Source organism: Salvelinus namaycush, chromosome 28, assembly GCF_016432855.1.
Source record: "Salvelinus namaycush isolate Seneca chromosome 28, SaNama_1.0, whole genome shotgun sequence".
NCBI lineage: Eukaryota > Metazoa > Chordata > Actinopteri > Salmoniformes > Salmonidae > Salvelinus > Salvelinus namaycush.
In genome coordinates, this window is record NC_052334.1 from 15,419,618 (window position 1) to 15,440,427 (window position 20,810).

The window sequence follows — 20,810 nt, forward strand, 5'->3', positions numbered from 1 at the left end:
AAGTAGTAGTCACACCTGTAGGTCGAGCTATGGTACACAGTCTCCAGTTACAACATACATAAAAGAAACAAAAACAACTTTTAGGACTAAAATCAGTAGTAAATCTCTGTATTCCAAAATGGACCATAATCCTGGAGCTATGGTCTGCACTGCACTGCATGCATCACCAGCTGCTGTCGTGGCTGTAATTCCACCATACAGCTCTCATTCCACCATTATTCCTATAATCCCCCGTAATTCTGTCTGTGCCCTGTTTTCGGCTAAATAAATCCCATGTTACCGCTCCACCATCAGCGCCCCATCAGCTCTGCAAAAGGATATGACTGTTAAAGTCAACTTTGGCATAGTTCATAATGCGTAGGGGGGTTTCAAAGACTTTTCACATCGCCTTTTTATTACTTACTGGTTAAAACTACTGTGATGTATTTATTATATTTTATTCTATTATGTTATATCATATTTTATTCCAGAAAGATGCCTGTCAGATGAAGATACAGTATGGTGTCATGTTGATTTGCCACATTGTCTTGTAGTCTTTAAAGGCTCTCAATAAGCCACTTACACATACAGGGCCTTCAGAAAAGTATTTATACCCCTTAACTTATTCCACATTGTCTTGTTACAGCCTGAATTCAAAATGGATTAAATATATTTATTTTCTCACCCATCTACACACAATACCCCATAATGACAAAGCGAAAACATGTTTTGAGACATTTTTGGCAGCGATTACAGCTGTGAGTCTTTCTGGGTAAGTCTCTGAGAGCTTTGCACACCTGGATTGTACAATATTTGCACATTATTCTTTTAAATTATTCAAGGTCTGTGAAGTTTGTTGTTGATCATTGCTAGACAGACATGTTCATGTCTTGCCATATATTTTGTAAGACGGTTTAATTAAAACAATAACTAGGCCACTCAGGAACATTCAATGTCATCTTGGTAAGCAACTCCAGTGTATATTTGGCATTGTATTTTAGGTTATTTTCCTGCTGAAAGGTGAATTTGTCTCCCAGTGTCTGATGGAAAGCAGACTGAGCCAAGTTTTCCTCTTGCCTGTGCTTAGCTTTATTCCGTTTCTTTTTATCCTGAAAAACTCCCTAGTCCTTGCCGATGAGAAGCGTACCCATAACATGATGCAGCCTAACCTCGCTTATTAACACACGCCCGCCAGCTGCACCAATGTGTCAGAGGAAACACAGTTCACCTGACGACCGAGGTCAGCCTGCAGGTGCACGGCCCACGAAAAATCGAAACAAATCAAATTTATTGGTCACATACACGTGATTAGCAGATGTTATTGCGGGTGTAGCGAAATGCTTGTTCTTCTAGCTCCGACAGTACAGTAATATCTAGCAAATGACGCAACATATACCCAATACACACAAATCTAAGTAGGAATGAATTAAGACTATATACATATATGGACGTGCGATGTCAGAGCGGAACGGACTAAGATACAGTAGAATAGTATAGAAAAACAGTATATACAGATGAGTAATGCAAGATATGTAAACATTATTAAGTGACTAAGATACCGTAGAATAGTATAGATTACAGTATATACATATGAGATAATGCCAGATATGTAAACATTATTAAAGTGACTAGTGTTCCATTCCTTAAAGTGGCCAGTGATTTCTAGTCTATGCCTATAGGCAGCAGCCTCTAATGTGCTAGTGATGGCTGTTTAACAGTCTGATGGCCTTGAGATAGAAGCTGTTATTCAGTCTCTCGACCCCAGCTTTGATGCACCTGTATTGACCTCGCCTTCTGGATGATAGCGGCGTGAACAGGCAGTGGCTCGGGTGGTTGATGTCCTTGATGATCTTTTTGGCCTTCCTGTGACATCAAGTGCTGTAGGTGTCCTGGAGGGCGGGTAGTTTGCTCCCGGTAATGTGTTGGGCAGACCCCACCACCCTCTGGAGAGCCCTGCGGTTGCTGGCGGTGCAGTTGCCATGCCAGGCGGTGATACAGCTTTACAGGATGCTTTCAATTGTGCATCTGTAAATGTTTGTGAGGGTTTTAGGTGACAAGCCAAATTTATTTAGCCTCCAGAGGTTGAAGAGGCTCTGTTGCGCATTCGTCACCACGCTGTCTGTGTGGGTGGTCCACTTCAGTTTGTCAGTGATATGTACGCCAAGGAACTTGAAGCTTCCCACCTTCTCCGCTGCGGTCCCGTCAATGTAGATAGGGGGGTGCACCCTCTGCTGTTTCCTGAAGTCCACGATCATCTCCTTTGTTTTGTTGGCGTTGAGTGAGAGGTTGTTTTCCAGGCACCACACATCGTTAGAGCGCGATGAGCCAAGTAAAGCTCGTCCGGCCAAACCCTCCCCTAACCCGGACAACGCTGGGCCAATTGTGTGGTGCCCTATGGGACTCCCGATCATGGCCGGTTGTGATACAGCCCGGGATCAAACCCGGGTCTGTAGTGACGCCTCTAACACGGCGATGCACTGCGATGCAGTGCTTAGACCGCTGCGCCACTCAGGAGGCCCCTTTGCCACGTTTTTGCTGTTTTACTTTAATGTCTTATTGCAAACAAGATGTGTGTAGGTTAGTATTGTGGAGTAACTACAATGTTGTTGATCCATCCTCAGTTTTCTCCTGTCAAATCATATCAAATTGTATTTGTCACATGCGCCGAATACAACAGGTGTAGTAGACCTTACCGTGAAATGCTTACTTACAAGCCCTTAACCAACAATGCAGTTTTAAGAAAATATAGTTACGTTTTCACTGCCATTAAACTCTGTAACTCTTTTAAAGTCACCATTGGCCTCATGGTGATATCCCTGAGTGGTTTCCTTCCTCTCCGGCAACTGAGTTTGGAAGGATGCCTGTATTTTTGTTGTGACTGAGTGTATTGATACGCCATCCAAAGTGTAATTAATAACTTCACCATGCTCAAATGGATATTGAATGTCTGCTTTAAAAAACTATTTACCATTAGGTGCCCTTGTTTGCAAGACGTTTGAAAACGTCCCTTCTCTTAGTGGTTTAATCTGTATTTGAAATTCACTGCTCGACTGAATTACAGATAATTGTATTTGTATGTGTGGGGTACAGAGATGAAGTAGTCCTTCAAAAATCATGTTTAACGCTATTAGTCCATGCAACTTATGTGACTTATTAAGCACATTTTTAGTCCTCAACTTATTTAGGCTTGCCATAACAAAGGGGTTGAATAATTATTGACCCAAGACATTTCAGCTTTTCATTTTTAATTAATTTGTAAAAATAATAAAAAGCATAATTCCACTTTGACATTATGGGGTATTGTGTGTAGGCCAGTGACACACAGTCTCAATTTAATTCATTTTAAATATAGGCTGTTAACACAACAAAATTTGGAAAAATTCAAGGGGTGTGAATACTTTCTGAAGGTACTATAAACTTTTTTACAAGGGCTGATCATAGTTCTCCATTGGAGCGCCATTCCTATGGAACTACATTTCCCATACAAGCATTGCTTTGTTATCCTTGGTCAGTTCGCGCTAACATGAGCAGAGAGGAAGAGGCGAAGCGAGAGGGTTAACTCCGCCCAATATCTGTCCACGAAAAATAAGACCACGAATTTTATATGAGAGTGTCGAATTTGGTAAACAACAATTAAATTTCTAATTTGTTACGTGAGGCTTATTTGATCGAAAATAAGTTTCGTAGGCTAATGGGTAGTTTGTTGCGAATGTACTGATATAAGTGAATGCACTTTTTTTGGAGTTTATATATACTTTCATTGGCTAGAATGGTCCGAGCTGATCTCGCCTTCTCCCGCCTGCCTTCCATCTTTGAGGACATGTATTTCCATTGTAAAACCGGTCACTCAACTATCTTGTCAATATAATAGATCATATTTGCATGAGCGCAAAAGGGATGATCTCACCTACAGCAGCCCAATGACTATTGTGTTAAAGGGGAATACACAAGCATAAAGCGTCGAACTGCTTCGATGATGGATTTGTTTACGAGGTGAGCTAAAACGATATTAGATAACTAACATGATGACAAGTGGTGTATTTTTTTCCACAGTGGAATATATTCCAGATAAATGATTTGAAATGATTTATGGCGACACGGATGAGACCTGATGACTGAGGATAGGCTGTATGGGTGGGACGAAGGGATAACATGTCAATACAATAGCAAATTAAAGATCTCTGTGAACCGCCGCCGACACATTTTGTCAGCAACATTTTGCACAGTAAAGGTGATTTGATCACCTTGGTATGTGAAGAATGTCTTGACGCGGTTGCGTTTGCAAGTTTCGTGTGTCTTTTGTCTCAGTTAGTGTATTTATGAGGGCTATGTGGCGAAAGAACCTGTGTTCTATCCATAGAACTGGTGTGCATGCATTGCAAACCGCCATAGTATTCAAGTTACATTGAGATTCGACCTGCTTTTTGAATACGCTTTGATCTGTAGTAATTTTATGAGTGCAGTATAGCCTAATTAGGTCTACTGTGTAGGCTAATTATGGTATGAATGATGGAAACAATTCGAGATAGATATGTGTGTAGGCTACATCAGTGTTGCTTGACTGCATTCACAACATGTGTATTACTCTACTGTGGCAACAGTAGGCTTCTTTGCCATTCAATGTAATCTCCCTTGAACCTCAGTTAGAAGCTATGCCACTATGTCTGCCAAGACTCTCAGTGGAGAAAGTGATTAAGTTTTACTATCAACAAGCAAACACGTTTCTCTTTATGATGTAGTGGTGTTGGTAAACTGTCTACGGTTTGTATTCTATTTCTATTCAATTCTACTCTTCCCTGGGGGTCAGAATACCAGTGATACCTATTCATGAAGAGGTTTCATGTTGGGGACATACATCATTTCAGATGTTTTGGTATTTTTAGATTGGTGGACCACACCTGGAACTCATGGGTGGAGTCTGAGACAGGTGCTTTATACTGGCATCAGTCACCTGGTGCTTTTCTGAATTGTTTTGTTTTGTCTGCTAGGCTACTTCTTCAGTCTGCTACAGGAACTTACTTCTTCATAGGCATTATACTAATACTAAAGGTTTGAGACCTATAGCTAGACTTGGCTGGCTAAAGATGTAAGACATCCCCATTCTCAGATTAGTCATTTAATACTATTAGATTCTCCAGCAATCAGACTTATCCAAGTCATTAAACCAGTTAAGCCCCAATGAGTTGTTTTTAATCAATTAGAAAAGGGCATAGAGGACATTACAACTCATGTACATGTACCAGTTTTGCCCCTCTCCTCCTGGCATCAGGTGAGGCATTTAAAAGAATGATAACATCAATGTTTGCTGAACCGTCTGCACTCTGCACGCATCTATCCCTAATTGCTGTGTGTAATGATGCAGAAGATGGGTAATGTCTTGGTTACCTCCCTGCACTGCAATGACTGCCGTGATGTTAGACATGCATAATAGCATGCTGCCTGGAGGCCTCTGATCAAGCCCAAGTCATGCTAATGAGAACATCCCCAGTAGCAAAGTGCTAACCTGTTCTCATTTCCGAAATATGATGGGCTTTTAGAAGTGTTGACGCAAATCCCATGCCTGAGTCAGTCTCACAATCACTTAGATTATTACAGTGCTGTTAATCATCCAGACCAGACCCCCCCCCCCCCCCCTGTGTGGTGTGTGTATTTGTGTGTGTCTGTGTACAGCGCTGGAGTTTCATCCTTTTTAATTAGTAACACCTCTAATATCTAACACGCCGGGCACTGGGCAGATGTTACTTCCCAGCAGCAGACCATTCAGTTCAGATGGGTTGTTGTCTGGCTGCCTGCACTGTGCCCCCAGGCAGACATTCCCCATGGTTCACCAGCCCTGATTCACAGGTTCCTACAGTACTACTGACCTCTCTGCATTCCCCTGTCTGGGAATCCCCCCCCCCCTTGTGTGTGTATGTGTGGGAGGAGAAGTCTTCAATTAAAACCAGTGAGGTCATGCTGATACAGTACCGTACAGTATGTACTGTAGGAGCTATCTCAACGTAAGGGAATGTCAGAGCTGTGCCAAGACTTGATACCGGGACTTATTTCCACTCGAGGAACCGATACCAAACGAGGAGGACCCCTGAGAGGGATGTTAGTATTCCTCTGTGATGTTCACACCGCCCTCAAATTCATCTAAAGCTCTGCTCACAGCAACTCCAGTCCCAGACTTAGTCATGCACAATGACACCATGATGTATTGGTAAAGAGTAATTTTTCCCGCTTTATTTGAAGTAGATCTTATAAAGGCTTCATAAAGCATTCATATATACTTCATAAGCACTGCATACATGGATCACAAATAATAATCTGTAACTGTATTTCATTCTCTATAAAAGATGAATAAATGTGAACAAATAAACTGATGGTTATGTCACACAGTTATGCCACATTATGAATCTTTATAGAACATGATATATGCTTCTAGATGATTTGTGAAGCATCTATGTATGGCTTTATGAAGCCTTCATAAGATGCACTTCAAATAAATCGGGACTGAGTAATGGAGTAATTAATACCATTGAAAACATATGAATATAATATCAGTAATAAAGGAGAATGAATGACTGACATCTTCTCTACCACGGTGACATCTAAAGATGTAGCCGTAGAGGGGGTGTACAGAAGGGGTAGACGGTTGTAGAGAAAGGAGGTAGGGCATTCTACTCTAACTAGGCTAGTTGTTCATAAAACGTTCCAGTCTTGATCTAACTCTATGGCAATTGGGAAAGCCTTGCAAAAGAGAAACATTGTAGCTCTTCCACTAAATGTGTAGAGGAGCTACCTATACCATTTGGCACAGTTCTGGTTGGCTCTACTTTTTCTCATAATGAAGTTATGATGTACTGTTGTTAGAATAGTTTTGTTGCTATGTCAAGATATTGATGAGGATAGATGAGCTATCTCACTCAGTGAAACCAAGCCAGTTGTTTTTCCTTCAGTGCTCGCTCAGCTTCTGCCTTTGCCTGTGAACTGCTGTGGAGAATGATTTACCAGAGTACTGTATGCTCTCTGCTGGACTTTAGTGTGTGTGTTTCACTCTCTGATTGTGTGTCTGTTCAAGACTTGCATATTTGCATGTGGTGGAGACAGACATTGCGTAATACCACAAGGTTGGTAGCAACACACCCCTTCCACCACCCACAGTAAAATCAGGCAGATAGGAGGAGCAACAGCGTGGTTGCATCAGCCACCATTTAGTTTCTTTGTAGGACTAGTATGAAATGGATGGGACTATCCCAGAGGCCACTATAGCCTGCATTGCCCCACCCATTGAGCCCAGCCCTGTCGGTCCGGTGAGGCTCAACAATGGCCCAGTGTAGCTGTTTGAACTTCCCATTCTCTGTCTTTGTGCTTCAGTGGGGCTGGACAATGGTGTGATCTGGTGTTATTCATTCTCAGGCAGAGGCGCAGCCTATCAGTCAGCTCCCCCCAACTTAAACCCTCCAGACCAGAGGACTGCCTCAGTGAACCCAGCTCTCTCCCCTCTCTGCTCCCCTAACCCCCCAGACGAGGTTGTCAGCACCCACACTGCATACACAAACATACACCCCAGAGATAGAGGCACTACCGACTGTTTTGTAGGACTTTACACCCAACAGTGTAGCTGGGAAGTGTCCCTATTGCATAAAAGGTGCTTCATCGCTCTCTTTCTTCACTGTCTTATGCTCTGTGTCTTTGAGTAGGCGTGAGGAGCAGGCAGATTGGAAATGTTTTGAATAATCTTCCATTGTTGGCAAGTGTGTTACAGTGCTATGCTTTGAATCATTAAACTCTCCTATTTGTTAATAGGGCAGAGAAAGTGTGAACAGGCATTCCGCTTAGAGGGACACACTACATCACCATACTCAGAAACAATGTCAGTCTCACATACAAACTAAGCCGGTTCCTACTCTGATCCCGAACTATGAAGTAACTAAACAGAACAAGCTTAGTTCAGGGGCAATTCCATTGTAACGGAATTACGCTGAGACTGTATGCCAAACAAAAACCATTCAAAGTTTAACAAACAACTCTATGCACAATGACTCATTTGAACAATTTACACAGTTAAACATTTTTTTTACTGGAAAACTGTGCAGATGCAAAGTTTGGTAACAGAATTACGGTGAAATCTCCCTCAGTTTTGTTCTGTTACCAGACTTTGTATCTGCACAATTCTTCCTGTAAATGTGCTTTTGTAACATTTTCTGTGGAAATCGTTAAAAGTAATCCTTCATATGCATAGAGTTGTGTGGTTTAAACTTTTAAATCAATAGTTTTTGTTTGGTATACATTTTAAAGTAAAAAATCTGAGTCTCGTAAATCTGTCACCATGGAATTGCCCTTGGGGCAAGAGTGAAACTATCAGACTGTGAGCCAGAATGGTTTCCCACAAGGCTAGGCCTAAATAGATGAATGTCTGATTGTGACATGCTAACATAGAGCCCAGGTGGCATTCCACTGTGAATCATATTGAAAAACCTTAGTATTTTGTCACCAACATTCCAAGCAGACGTCTCACAGACACTGTTGTTCCAAATGTCTGGGAGTGTTACAAAAGTTGAAGCAATGTGACTTGCCATGTTGCAATGATGCTTGATCGGTATGAATGATTGCTACAGTGTTGCTACAGACATGCAAAGAATACCCCACATTTGCTTTGATGTTTCTAGTTATCTGTAGCTGTCTGTCTATCAGTCCTGCTGCTCCTCGCTCCATGGTTGCTGTTTTCACTGACAACAACTGCAGTATTTGCTTGCCTGTCAATGTCATTGTGAGGGGGGCAGTTGCTCACAGTGTGTGAGTTATTGTACTCTAAATATTGATGGGGTTTCCAAATCAAGCAAACCAATGGGATTTGTTTTGTAATGTTCATAATAAGAATTGATTTCCCATGGCACATCACTTTTGATCAAAGTTTTAGTCTTTTGTTAACCATCTGAACTTAGGCCTATATGGGCTGCAGGTGATTTATGTTGGATAGGACTCCTGATCTTGTGTAAGTTCCCCCAAATTGACGATAGGTCTCTATCATTCAATATGGACATGCTGTGCTTCCTATACCTGTGTCTCGTCCTCACTGTTCTCTTCATAAGATAATTTATAGGAAATGTTTTCTGTCATATTGGTACTTTCTGTATAACTCCTTTGGTCAGAGGTAAAGCAGATGGGTGGGCTGACCTACTATAAAGCACACGTCCTCCTCAAAGAATATAATATTCTGCCGACTGAGGTCTGAGACATCCAGGTCTGGGTATCTTTCCAACATAAAACTTGATGTGGTTATAAATGTTCATATCCTGGATCGGTGAGGAGGATGTCAGGTAGCTCTGATCCTTTCAACAGATGGGAGGAGAATTGATGGCTACTGTCTGGTCTCTGACTCAATCCGAAGAACTGTCTTATGTTGGTCACGCGTATCAAAATGTTCCAAACGAACTCTGACCTCTTAGAATTGTATTTTTAACTACCTCAAGTAGGAAGGAAGCTCTGTCTGATCTGTCCGAAGTGAACCAGGATTCTGAGTTTGTTGTTGGTGCTACCATACATCATCTGTTTGCACTTTGTATCCTTAATGACTCAATGACACTGATTTCACCCTCAGTCTATACCTTGAGTAACTTACAGTAAGCAGATAAGGGATCTTCTGAACAATAACAACACGTTTCAAGTTTTAATGCACAAGTACTTTGAAATGCCTTTCTTTCAAACTCAAAACCCAACAGTGCAATATTCATTAACAGTGTAATACTATAATTTTTTCCCCAAAAATATGAAGAACACAATAAGTAAGCTAGCATACTATAAACAGGGTTAGTTCCAATACCATATTTACAATGTGCAGGGATACTGGAGTGATGGAGGTAGATATGTACAGGAGTAAGGTGACTAGGCATCAAGATATAAGATAAACAGAGTAGCAGCAGCTTGTATGTGAGTGGGTGTCCATGTGTGCAGAGTCAGTATAAATGTATGTGCATGTTATGTGTGAGTGGGCAGATGATGGAGTGAGTGTGTGAGTGTGTAGGGCTCTGGGAGTGTGTAGGGCTCTGTGAGTGTGCATAGAGACAAAAATAAAAATGTCAATGAGGATACAAGGTTAACTCAGATAGTCTGTGTAGCTATTGTTAGCTATTTATCAGCCTTATGGCTTGGGGATTGAAGCTATTCAAGAGCCTGTTGGCTTCAGACTTGATGCACTGGTACCGCTTGCCGTGCAGAAGCAGGAAGAATAGTCTATGGCTTGGGTGGTTGGAGTCTTTTTTCCCCGGGCCTTCTTACCACACCACCTGATATAGATGCCCTGGATGGCAGGGAGCTCGGCCCCAGTGATGTACTGGGCTGTCTGCACCACCCTCTGTAGTGCCATGCGATCGAGGGCGCTGCAGTTGCCATACCAGGCAGTGATGCCACCAGTCAAAATCCTCTCAATGGTACAGCTGTAGAACTTTTTGAAGATTTGGGGGCCCATGCCAAATTTTTTCAACCTCCTGAGGGGGAAGAGGCGCTGTTGCTCCTTCTTCACGATTATGCACGTGTGTTTGGACCATTTTAAGTCTTTAGTTATTTGCACACCAAGGAACTTGAAGCTCTCAACCTGCTCCACTGTGGCCCCGTCAATGTGGCGTACTAGCCCCCAGGTTCCTGTAGTCCACGATCAGCTCCGTGGTCTTGCTGACGTTGAGGGAGAGGTTGTTGCTCCGGCACCACACTGCCAGCTCCCTGTCGGCTGACTCATCATCTCCGGTGATCAGGCCTACCACCGCTGTGTTGTCAGCAAACTTGATAATGGTGTTGGAGTCATGCGTGGCCACGCAGTCAGGGGTGAATAGGGAGTACAGGAGGGGACTAAGCACATATCCCTGTGGGGCCCCAGTGTTGAGGGTTAGCGTGGCGGAGGTGATGTTGCCTACCCTCGCCACCTGGGGTCAGCCCATCAGGAAGTCCAGGATCCAGTTGCAGAGGTAGGTGTTCAGACCCAGGGTCCTAAGCTTGGTGACGAGCTTGGAGGGGACAATGGTATTGAACGCTGAGCTGTAGTCAATGAACAGTATTCCCATATAGGTATTCCTCTTATCTAGGTGGGCGAGGACCGTGTGGAGAGCAATTGAGATTGCGTAATCTATGGATCTGTTGGGGCGGTATACAATTTGGAGTGGGTAAAGGGTGTCTGGGATGATAGAGTTGATGTGTGCCATAATCAGCCTCTCAATGCACTTCATGATTACAGATGTGAGTGCTACAGGGTGGTAGTCATTGTGGCATGAAAACTTAGAGTTCTTGGGAACAGGAATGATGGTGGTCATCTTAAAACATGTGGGGATTACAGACTGGGACAAGGAGAGGTTGAAAATGACTGTGAATACGCCTGCCAGCTGTTTTGCGCATGCTGAGAACACGCCCTGGAATACAGTCGGGCAACATGGGGAGGTACAGAGGGATCAAACCAGACTGCCTCTTGCTGACTATCTCCAATCAGCTGAGGGATTGTGTGATTGGATGATATATACATTCTTTTGAATGTTGTTAGTATCCTGCGTACAAATAGGGTCTTTGTCCCAATTCTTTATCCTTCTTGTGCACTTGCCCACTTCCCATTAAAAGGAAATGACTGATGTGAAGAAATTTGATGGAAACTCTCTATAGTGTATGCTTATGCGTATCAAATGCTATTTACTGTAGATATGTTCAGAGGCGTGCACAAGTGTACACTTCCCAGAGAATTGGGATGCAGGCAGGGTAAATATGTTTCTCACAGTGAACAGTGTTATGGCTATCTAAGATAAGTGTCTGACAGCTCACTTCACTGTGCTAATGAGGCAGCAGCTAACTGACTAAAGTGCCCTGCTCATGACAGAGACAGGACACAGCTTGTTCCACAGCACGACTGGGACCCGAACAAAGCAGTGCCATGTGTTTCAGTCAACTGTAATTCTCACAGTGGGATGGTCATCATGTTTGGATGTTTCATGAAACTTTTGATGATTAGTGTTTACATCCTGGTGAAGTTCTAACTATGTCCTGTAACTAACCAAGCCCTATTCATCACAGCAGACGTCTGTCATAATGTTGGATTCAGCTGGAAATGTGTATGTGTGATTGAGACATTGTGTTATTGATTGTGTCAGATTATGAGCCATTGTGAGATTTGTCTCCAGGGCTTGCTGATATTCCAGGTCGGGTTACTGAGGTCTGTGTGTCACTCCTTCGATGGATCAGTTTATCCTGTTGAGGCACGCCAAGAGGGAAAAACAAGACTTTCCCTTCACGGAACTGTTTACTGAAACACAGCTTAGGAGATTCTAAATGTCTGTGAACATAGCATGCATAAAACATGCACAGGCTGTTTTATTTCCCAGGCTTTTCAACCACTGTCATAAAAAATGGCTTGAATATCCCATATATCCCATTAAAAGGCAGTATATCTGTAATCAGAGGAGTGTTTTTGCAGCCACGTGATATGATGTGTGTGCGCGTGTGTGTGTGCATGTGCATGCGTGTGTGTTCGTCCATCTGTGGCATTCCTCTACAGTCTTCACAGACAGTTAGTCAGTCCCAGAGAGGGAATGCATCATGACCGGTTTGTTTCATTACAACAGTGATGGTGGCCATGTTATTTACTAGGAGCCTGGCAGGCTTCAGGCTGTGTGAATGAGACTGAGGGAGAGCTGTCCTCAGCTGTCTGGCCCCACAGGGGAATGTCAGTCTGTCTGACCACTGACCAGTTAGTATCAGCTAGCCACTGAGCCTCTGCAGACTGGGCAGGCATCCTTAGACTGACTGCTGGCAAACACTGGTTCTCTCTCTGAGGGCAGCCAGGCCCTGCTCTGTGTGTTTCTGTGACATGGACAAAGTCCTCTTTCTAGAGGGGAGGAGGATTGCTGAGTCCATTGAATAGCTTGTAACGGGCTCCATTAGATTGGCTCCTGTGTTTTTGATACCATGGGATACTTTTCAATGACTAGTGTCCACATACTAGTCGACTCTAGACCACCAGTTGTCGGAGCATTGTGTCACAGGATCTCTGTGTGTCATTCATTTCACAGCATGTGACATTATAGATAAGTTGCTCTCTGCTTGTCATTTGTCATCGATACACTGTATGTGTTGTGAAAGATGCTGTATTTTCCAACAGCCTAGGGAATGAGACTTTGTACATCAGAGGGCTTTGCACTGAAAGAAAGAGGGCTGAAGCATGTGCCGAGTTAATAAAATAAAAAAATCAGAGCAAGCCTTTATCCATTCGCTCATTAAAGAGGATTCTGGCAGCAGGGGAAACCCCCTTTTATTCCTCTACTTAGCAACTATCTGAGAAAACCAACATGAGAGCGAATGCTGCTGGGTATTATTTGGGCAAAGGTCAGTCATCCACAGGAACACTAGCATGCTGTTTACTGACTGCAGTGGACAGAGGATGCAGCCCAAATGGCGCCCTATTCCCTATTTAGTGCACTACTTTTGACCAGGGCCCATAGGGCTCTCGTCAAAAGTAGTGGACTATACAAGGTGCCATTTGGGATCAATAAAGTTACTTGCTGTAACCTTTTAAGCTCAACATTGCGTTACTGCTAGGTTTTTTACAGCTCCAACGTTAGGCAACTGTTGCAGATGTATTCCTCAGGGAAGTTTGTGTGTTTTGCAGATCTAAAATGCTTGAAATGATACCCCCACCTTACATTGGGTGTAGTATTGCAGTGTGTATAGTAGAGTATTGGTATAGTAGAGTATTGTGTTCCTTTTTTTATTGATATGAGTCAAATGGGTGGGGAAAACATCTAGAATGATCCCAAAGGTGATTATCCACTTAAATCACAATCGTAAGTCAAAACACTGGGAAAGGGAACTGAATGCATTCAACTGAAATGTGTCTTCCGCATTTAACCCAACCCCTCTGAATCAGAGAGGTGCAGGGGGCTGCCTTAATCAACTTAGATGTTTCTGCCTTGCTGGCTCGGGGATTCAAGCCAGCGACCTTTCCGGTTACTGGCCCAACACTCTTAATTCTTATGGCTGCAGGGGCAGTATTGAGTAGCTTGGATGAAAGGTGCCCAGAGTAAACTGCCTGCTCCTCAGTCCCAGTTGCTAATATATGCATATTATTATTACTATTGGATAGAAAACACTCTGAAGTTTCTAAAACTGTTTGAATGATGTCTGTGAGTATAACAGAACTCATATGGCAGGCAAACACCTGAGAAGAAATCCAAACAGGAAGTGGGAAATCTGAGGTTGGTCGATTTTCAACTCATCACCTATCGAATACACAGTGGGATATGGATCAGTTTGCGCTTCCTACGGCTTCCACTAGATGTCAACAGTCTGTAGAACCTTGTCTGATGCTTCTACTGTGAAGTGGGGCCAAAGGAGACAGGAATTAGTCAGGTCTACCATGAGCTGACCATGCTCTGACCATGCACGTTCACATGAGAGGGAGCTCTGTTCCATCGCACATCTGAAGTCAATGGAATTCTCCGGTTGGAACGTTATTGAAGATTTATGTTAAAAACATCCTAAAGATTGATTCAATACATCGTTTGACATGTTTCTACTGACTGTTACTGAACTTTTTGACATTTCGTCTGCTTTTAGTGAACGCGCTTCCTGACTTTGGATTTGTTTACCAAACACGCTAACAAAAATAGCTATTTGGACATAAATTATGGACATTACCGAACCAAACAAACATTTCTTGTGGGAGTCCTGGGAGTGCATTCCGACGAAGATCAGCAAAGGTAAGTCAAGATTTATAATGCTATTTATGAGTTTTGTTGACTGCACAATTTGGCGGGTAACTGTATGGCTTCCTTTTGTGGCTGAATGCTGTTCTCAGATTATTGAATATTGTGCTTTTGCCGTAAAGCTTTTTGAAATCTGACACAGCGGTTACATTAAGAACAAGTGTATCTTTAATTCTATATAAAACATGTATCTTTCATCAAAGTTTATGATGAGTATTTATGTTATTTGATGTGACTCTCTGCAATTTCTCCGGATATTTTGGAGGCATTTCTGAACATGGCGCCAATGTAAACTGAGGTTTTTGGATATAAATATGAACTTTATCGAACAAAACATATATGTATTGTGTAACATGAAGTCCTATGAGTGTCATCTGATGAAGATCATCAAAGGTTAGTGATTCATGTTATCTCTATTTCTGCTTTTTGTGACTCCTGTCTTTGGCTGGAAAAATGGCTGTGTTTTTCTGTGATTTTGCGGTGACCTAACATAATCGTTTGTGGTGCTTTCGCTGTAAAGCCTTTTTGAAATCGGACACTGTGGTGGGATTGACAAGAAGTGCATCTTTAAAATGGTGTGAAATACTTGTATGCTTGAGGAATTTTAATTATGAGATTTCTGTTGTTTGAATTTGGCGCCCTGCACATTCACTGGCTGTTGTCATATCGATCCCGTTAACGGGATTGCAGCCATAAGAAGTTTTAACTGCTAGGTTACCTGCTGTACTGGTGGTGGTTGGTGGGAAATTGAGTCTTAAAGCAGATTGAAAGGATTGCCTCAGAGGCAGATACAGTATGTGTGTGTGTGTGTGTCTATCGTGTGTGTCTCTGGTCTGTCTGTCTGTCTGTCTGTCTGTCTCTCTGTCTGTCTGTCGTGTGTGTGTGTCAAACAGTAAGGGGAAGGGAGTGTAATGTGATCTGTTCTTGGTTAGGAAAGCCCTCATCACTCCCTTAATAGCTTAGTATTCTGAGAAAATGATAGGACATGAACTCTGTCTGTCTGGTGGATGGAAGGCAGGACGACAGATCCAGCCATTGTAGCGCAATGTAAGTTACGTTGGCCTAGTCTGTGAAGTGATTGATTGTTAGTGATAGATAATATGTTAGGGTGTGTGATGAGTCGATCTTCTACAATAGAGCTCCTGCTAGTGTAACCCAATATGGATACAGATGGTCCATGTCACTAAGAGTATTGATCTTTCAATAGAGCAGGAAACACTCCCACCTACACCTACACACACACCTACACACACACACACACTCACTCACTCACTCACTCACTCACTCACTCACTCACTCACTCACTCACTCACTCACTCACTCACTCACTCACTCACTCACTCACTCACTCACTCACTCACTCACTCACTCACTCACTCACTCACTCACTCACTCACTCACTCACTCACTTCTCTAACTGGAACAGAAAGAAAGCTGAGAGCAGTGGGAGGAGCCCAGCTCTGACTCCCTCCAATTGAAACACGCTGGGCACTGGGGGGTGTGGCATGGCATTGGGATGAGGGCTGGCTGACTGCAGCAGCAGCAGAAGCCAACATCAGTGGGTTTGTGTGTCTCTGTCCATAGGCTCAGAGCAGTGTGGACTGACGGCCTGTGTGCTGTCTCAGTGTAGTCACTTCCAGAGATCGTTTAAGTGGGGAGACTTTACTGGATTACAGTGAGTTAGACTTGGATAGATTGATAGGTCCAAGTGTTTCTGTAGAATAGAGAAACTGTTCTGTGTGATACATAGTTTGCGACTGACTGTGAGGCTGTGTATTTATCTGCAGACAGAGGAGTTGGCTCGACTACAGCTACAGTTCAGTGACCACGCTTCACTGACTCAACCCGTGGATGTCACAATGCTATGTCCATGCTGAGGAGGTCTTTCTGTTCCGGGCTGTTCTGCTGGATGAGGCTGGAGCTGGATGTGTTTCTCTCCTTTCCTGGACTGTGATTGTGGTGATCTCACTGCTGGAGACATAGGAAGCTCTGTCTTCAGCTCTTCTCACATTCTCGGTCATCTGGTCTCTAGTAGCGCTGGCTGCCTGCCTGTAGAGAGCAGAACAGAGAGCAGAGCAGGACTCACTCTGTTCTGTGGAGCTTGTTTCGCTGCCTGGACTGGACTTTATAACGAGGATGTTTACCCATATAAGAGGATCTATTGCTGTTGTGTAAAAAGGTAAGATTGTTTAAAAATGTTTTAATGAAAGCATTACAAGACTTCTGGCTGTATGTTATTCAACAGGGGAACAACAACACTAGCACAGTAATGGATCTTAGTGGAAATCTGTGGATGTTTCTGTTTCACTATGGACAACTAACTGTAAGGGAAGCATAAGTAGTGTGCTACTGGCACAGTGGAATTCTACTCCCTTTTACTCCCTCTGTATTTAGGCAGCTATGTGCTCAGAATGTGTCTGTCATAATTCAGGGGAAACAACACTCCGTCTGTCTCTGTGTGGTGTGAGCTGGGAATGCAGGGAGCCCTGAACAAAACAACTGCAATGAGACTCGTATGCATTTCTTCCTAGGGTATGCCAACAAACACACACACAGACAGCACGTCAGATTGTTTATCATAAGTACACCGCTGCACCGTTTGAGTGTTACTGTTTTTTGGATCTCCGGGTGTTACTGTGGGTTTTAGCATTGTTCTGTTTGTGACTGGAACTCTGGTCTGCCATTCACCATGACTCTGTGTGTTTGAGTTGGAGGTGGAGTTTTTCTAACAGTACTAGAGCTAGGCTGTGAGAAAGGTCAATGGGGCCAAGAACTTTGGCCTTGTGTTAATTAATACCCCTGACTGTTCTGAGTTAGTAGTTTCCCTATCGCTATTTTTCTATGAAGAGTGAGGGCACGGGGCAGTTGGTTTTTGGCCGTGTCCTGATTTGAATATACTGTCACCTCCTTATCTGCTCAATGTTGCATCCGTTTCCAAGGGGATGGATGGCTGAATGGATGTTGTTAGATGCTTAGCCCCTGTATGAAGCAGCTCGGTCACTACTGTTTACCCCCAACACACACACACACACTGCCCAGAGATTCCCACAGCTGGGGGACCCATGCAGCCCGAAGCTTAGCCTATAAAAACTCATTACTCACACTGGTCCTTGTTCAATCCCAGCGACTCATCCCGCTGGATTAGCACATGTAATGCAGGCAGGGCTCTGAATCAGAAACAGCCCTGGCAACAAGGGAGGAGAGCAGTGGGTATCCAGGGTCCTGTGGAAAAGGATGAGTTTAGAAAATTGGGAGTTAGCTCAGATATGGCTGAATGAGAGGAAGGGATCAAGTCTGGGATGGGGAAGAGTGTGTATATGTGTGGTTGTCATCAGAGGCATCTAAACCAGCCGTTGTGTGTGTGTGTGTGTGTGTCTGTGTGTCTGTGTGTCTGTGTGTCTGTGTGTCTGTGTGTCTGTCTGTCTGTCTGTCTGTCTGTCTGTCTGTCTGTCTGTCTGTCTGTCTGTCTGTCTGTCTGTCTGTCTGTCTGTCTGTCTGTCTGTCTGTCTGTGTGTGTGTGTAACTGCATTCCTGCAGGGACTGTCTGCCTCTGGTTATTTCATGAGTGGGATGGAAGAGGGCTGGAGGCATCCCCCTATTGGCTTGACCTTTGACCCTTCTATCAGAGCCCAGGGGAACTAAGAGCCGATTGGCCTGTCAGCACCCTGCTAATATTGATCTTAGCAACTCTCTAGACCCTCAGTGCTCCACTCTGCTCCACTCTGCAGTCTGAGTGATCTGATCCCAATGGCATTCTGTCAGGAGAGCACCAAAACAGCTCCGACCGAACGACCAAAATCAATTCCAAATGTTCCCGACTCTAACCAAAATGTAACACACATGTCACTAGCTAGGCTATATGACCTGGTCTGCGTCCCAAATGGTACGCGATTCCCTATGGGCACTGATCGAAAGTAGTACACTATATAGGGAAAATGGTTCCATTTGGGATGCAGCCCTGGGTGGTTTTCAGATCCAGTGAATAGGAAATTGCCCCCCTATTACCTCCGACACACATGCATGTCTATTTCTGTCCTTGTTTCCTTTCCTCACCAAGTGGTTCCAATGATGGTGTCCAGATCATCTCCATTATAATGTGATCTGACAATAAGATGAGCTAGTTTTCCATCCATGCAGTGAGTGAATAGGTCACATGGTAAAATGTGTGTGTTTTATAAATCTAGTATCTACTGTTGCGCCGACCGACGAGTTCTAAATAGACACACTTAGCCTCCTTTTGATAACATATTGACAGAGATTAAATCGATCAGGGGACTTGCTGGGTTCATTACGTAAAACGCATTCCATGGTCTGATTGACTGATCTCGTTGAACTGGACAGGTCAGCCTGCGCTGACTTCTCTCTCTTATGTAAAAGCCTAAATGGATTGTCTTGGGTTTCGCAATGCTGTTTGACCACTTAAAAGGTCTGGCTTCTAACAGGAGGGCTGTGCTGTGCTCAATGCACTATGCAACAGGCTTCCTCAGTACCCGGGTTATCATTACATTCATGTTGATGGTGTTGACATCACAGGGGTCTGAGCTTCATATATATTCACCCACATTATTTAAGATGACTGATAAATGCAAGGTTTTTTTTTCGGGTAGGATCGATTGATTAGATTACCTGCAGTGCAAATGTAAATCATTCACATGTATGAATCACCATCAATCAGAACATAGATGAAGATTGTTTAGGTGATGATAGCTAAGCACATCTTACATTTCTCTACCGGTGCTGGCCCCATAAATAAATAAATAAATATATATATATATATATATATATATATATATATATATATATATACACTACCGTTCAAAAGTTTGGGGTCCTTAGAAATGTGCTTGTTTTTGAAAGAAAAGCAATATTTTTGTCCATTAAAATAACATCAAATTGATCAGAAATACAGTGTAGACATAGTTAATGTTGTAAATGACTGTTGTAGCTGGAAACCCCTGATTAATTATTTATTTTTTGAATATCTACATAGGCGTACACCACTCCTGTGTTCCAATGGCACGTTGTGTTAGCTAATCCAAGTTTATAATTTTAAAAGGCTAATTGATCATTAGAGAACTCTTTTGCAATTATGTTAACACAGTTGAAAACTGTTGTTCTGATTAAAGAAGCAATAAAACTGTCCTTCTTTAGACTAGTTGAGTGTCTGGAGCATCAGCATTTGTGGGTTCGATTACAGGCTCCAAATGGCCAGAAACAAAGAACTTTCTTCTGAAACTCGTCAGTCTATTCTTGTCCTGAGAAATGAAGGCTATTCCATGCGAGAAATTGCCAAGAAACTAAAGATCTCGTACAATGCCGTGTAATACTCCCTTCACAGGACAGCGCAAACTGGCTCCAACCAGATTTGAAAGAGGAGTGGGAAGCCTCGGTGCACAACTGAGTAAGAAGAGAGGTACATCAGAGTGTCTATTTTGAGAAGCAGACGACTCACAAGTCCTCAACTGGCAGCTTCATTAAATAGTACCCGCAAAACACCAGTCTCAACGTCAACAGGGAAGACGCAACTCCGGGATGCTGGCCTTCTAGGCAGAGTTGCAAAGAAAAAGTAATATCTCAGACTGGCCAATAAAAATAAAAGATTAAGATGGGCAAAAGAACACAGACACTAGACAGAGGAAGATTGGGAAAAAAGTGTTATGGACAGACTAATCTAAGTTTGAGGTGTTCGAATCACAAAGAAGAACATTCGTGAGATGCAGAAGAAATGAAAAGATGCTGGAGGAGTGCTTGACGCCATCTGTCAAGCATGGTGGAGGCAATGTCATGGTCTGGGGTGTCTTTGGTGGTGGTAAGGTAGGAGATTTTTACAGGGTTAAATGGATCTTGAAGAAGGACGGCTGTCACTCCATTTTGCAACGTCATGCCATACCCTGTGGATGGCGCTTAATTGGAGCCAATTTCCTCCTACAACAGGACATTGACCCAAAGCACAGCTCCAAACTATGCGAGAACTATTTAGGGAAGAAGGAGTCAGCTGATATTCTGTCTGTAATGGAGTAGCCAGCACAGTCACTGGATCTCAACCTTATTGAGCTGTTGTGGGAGCAGCTTGACCATATGGTACGTAAGAAGTGCCCATAAAGCCAATCC

The 20,810-nt window shown here is 43.2% G+C and overlaps 1 protein-coding gene across 2 annotated transcripts in view; it reads left to right on the forward strand.

Annotated features, from left to right (window-relative positions):
- The first annotated feature begins 3,880 nt into the window (after positions 1–3,880).
- The window catches only part of LOC120023490 (disheveled-associated activator of morphogenesis 1-like), an 80,547-nt gene continuing 63,617 nt past the window's right edge, over positions 3,881–20,810 (forward strand). The window contains exons 1-2 of one of the 2 annotated variants that reach the window (XM_038967515.1): positions 16,240–16,374; positions 16,487–16,878. The gene's annotated coding sequence lies outside the window, so the exon portion shown is untranslated. Of the gene's footprint in view, positions 3,973–16,239; positions 16,375–16,486; positions 16,879–20,810 lie in introns of those variants that run through there. The other variant, XM_038967517.1, reaches the window with a different exon arrangement.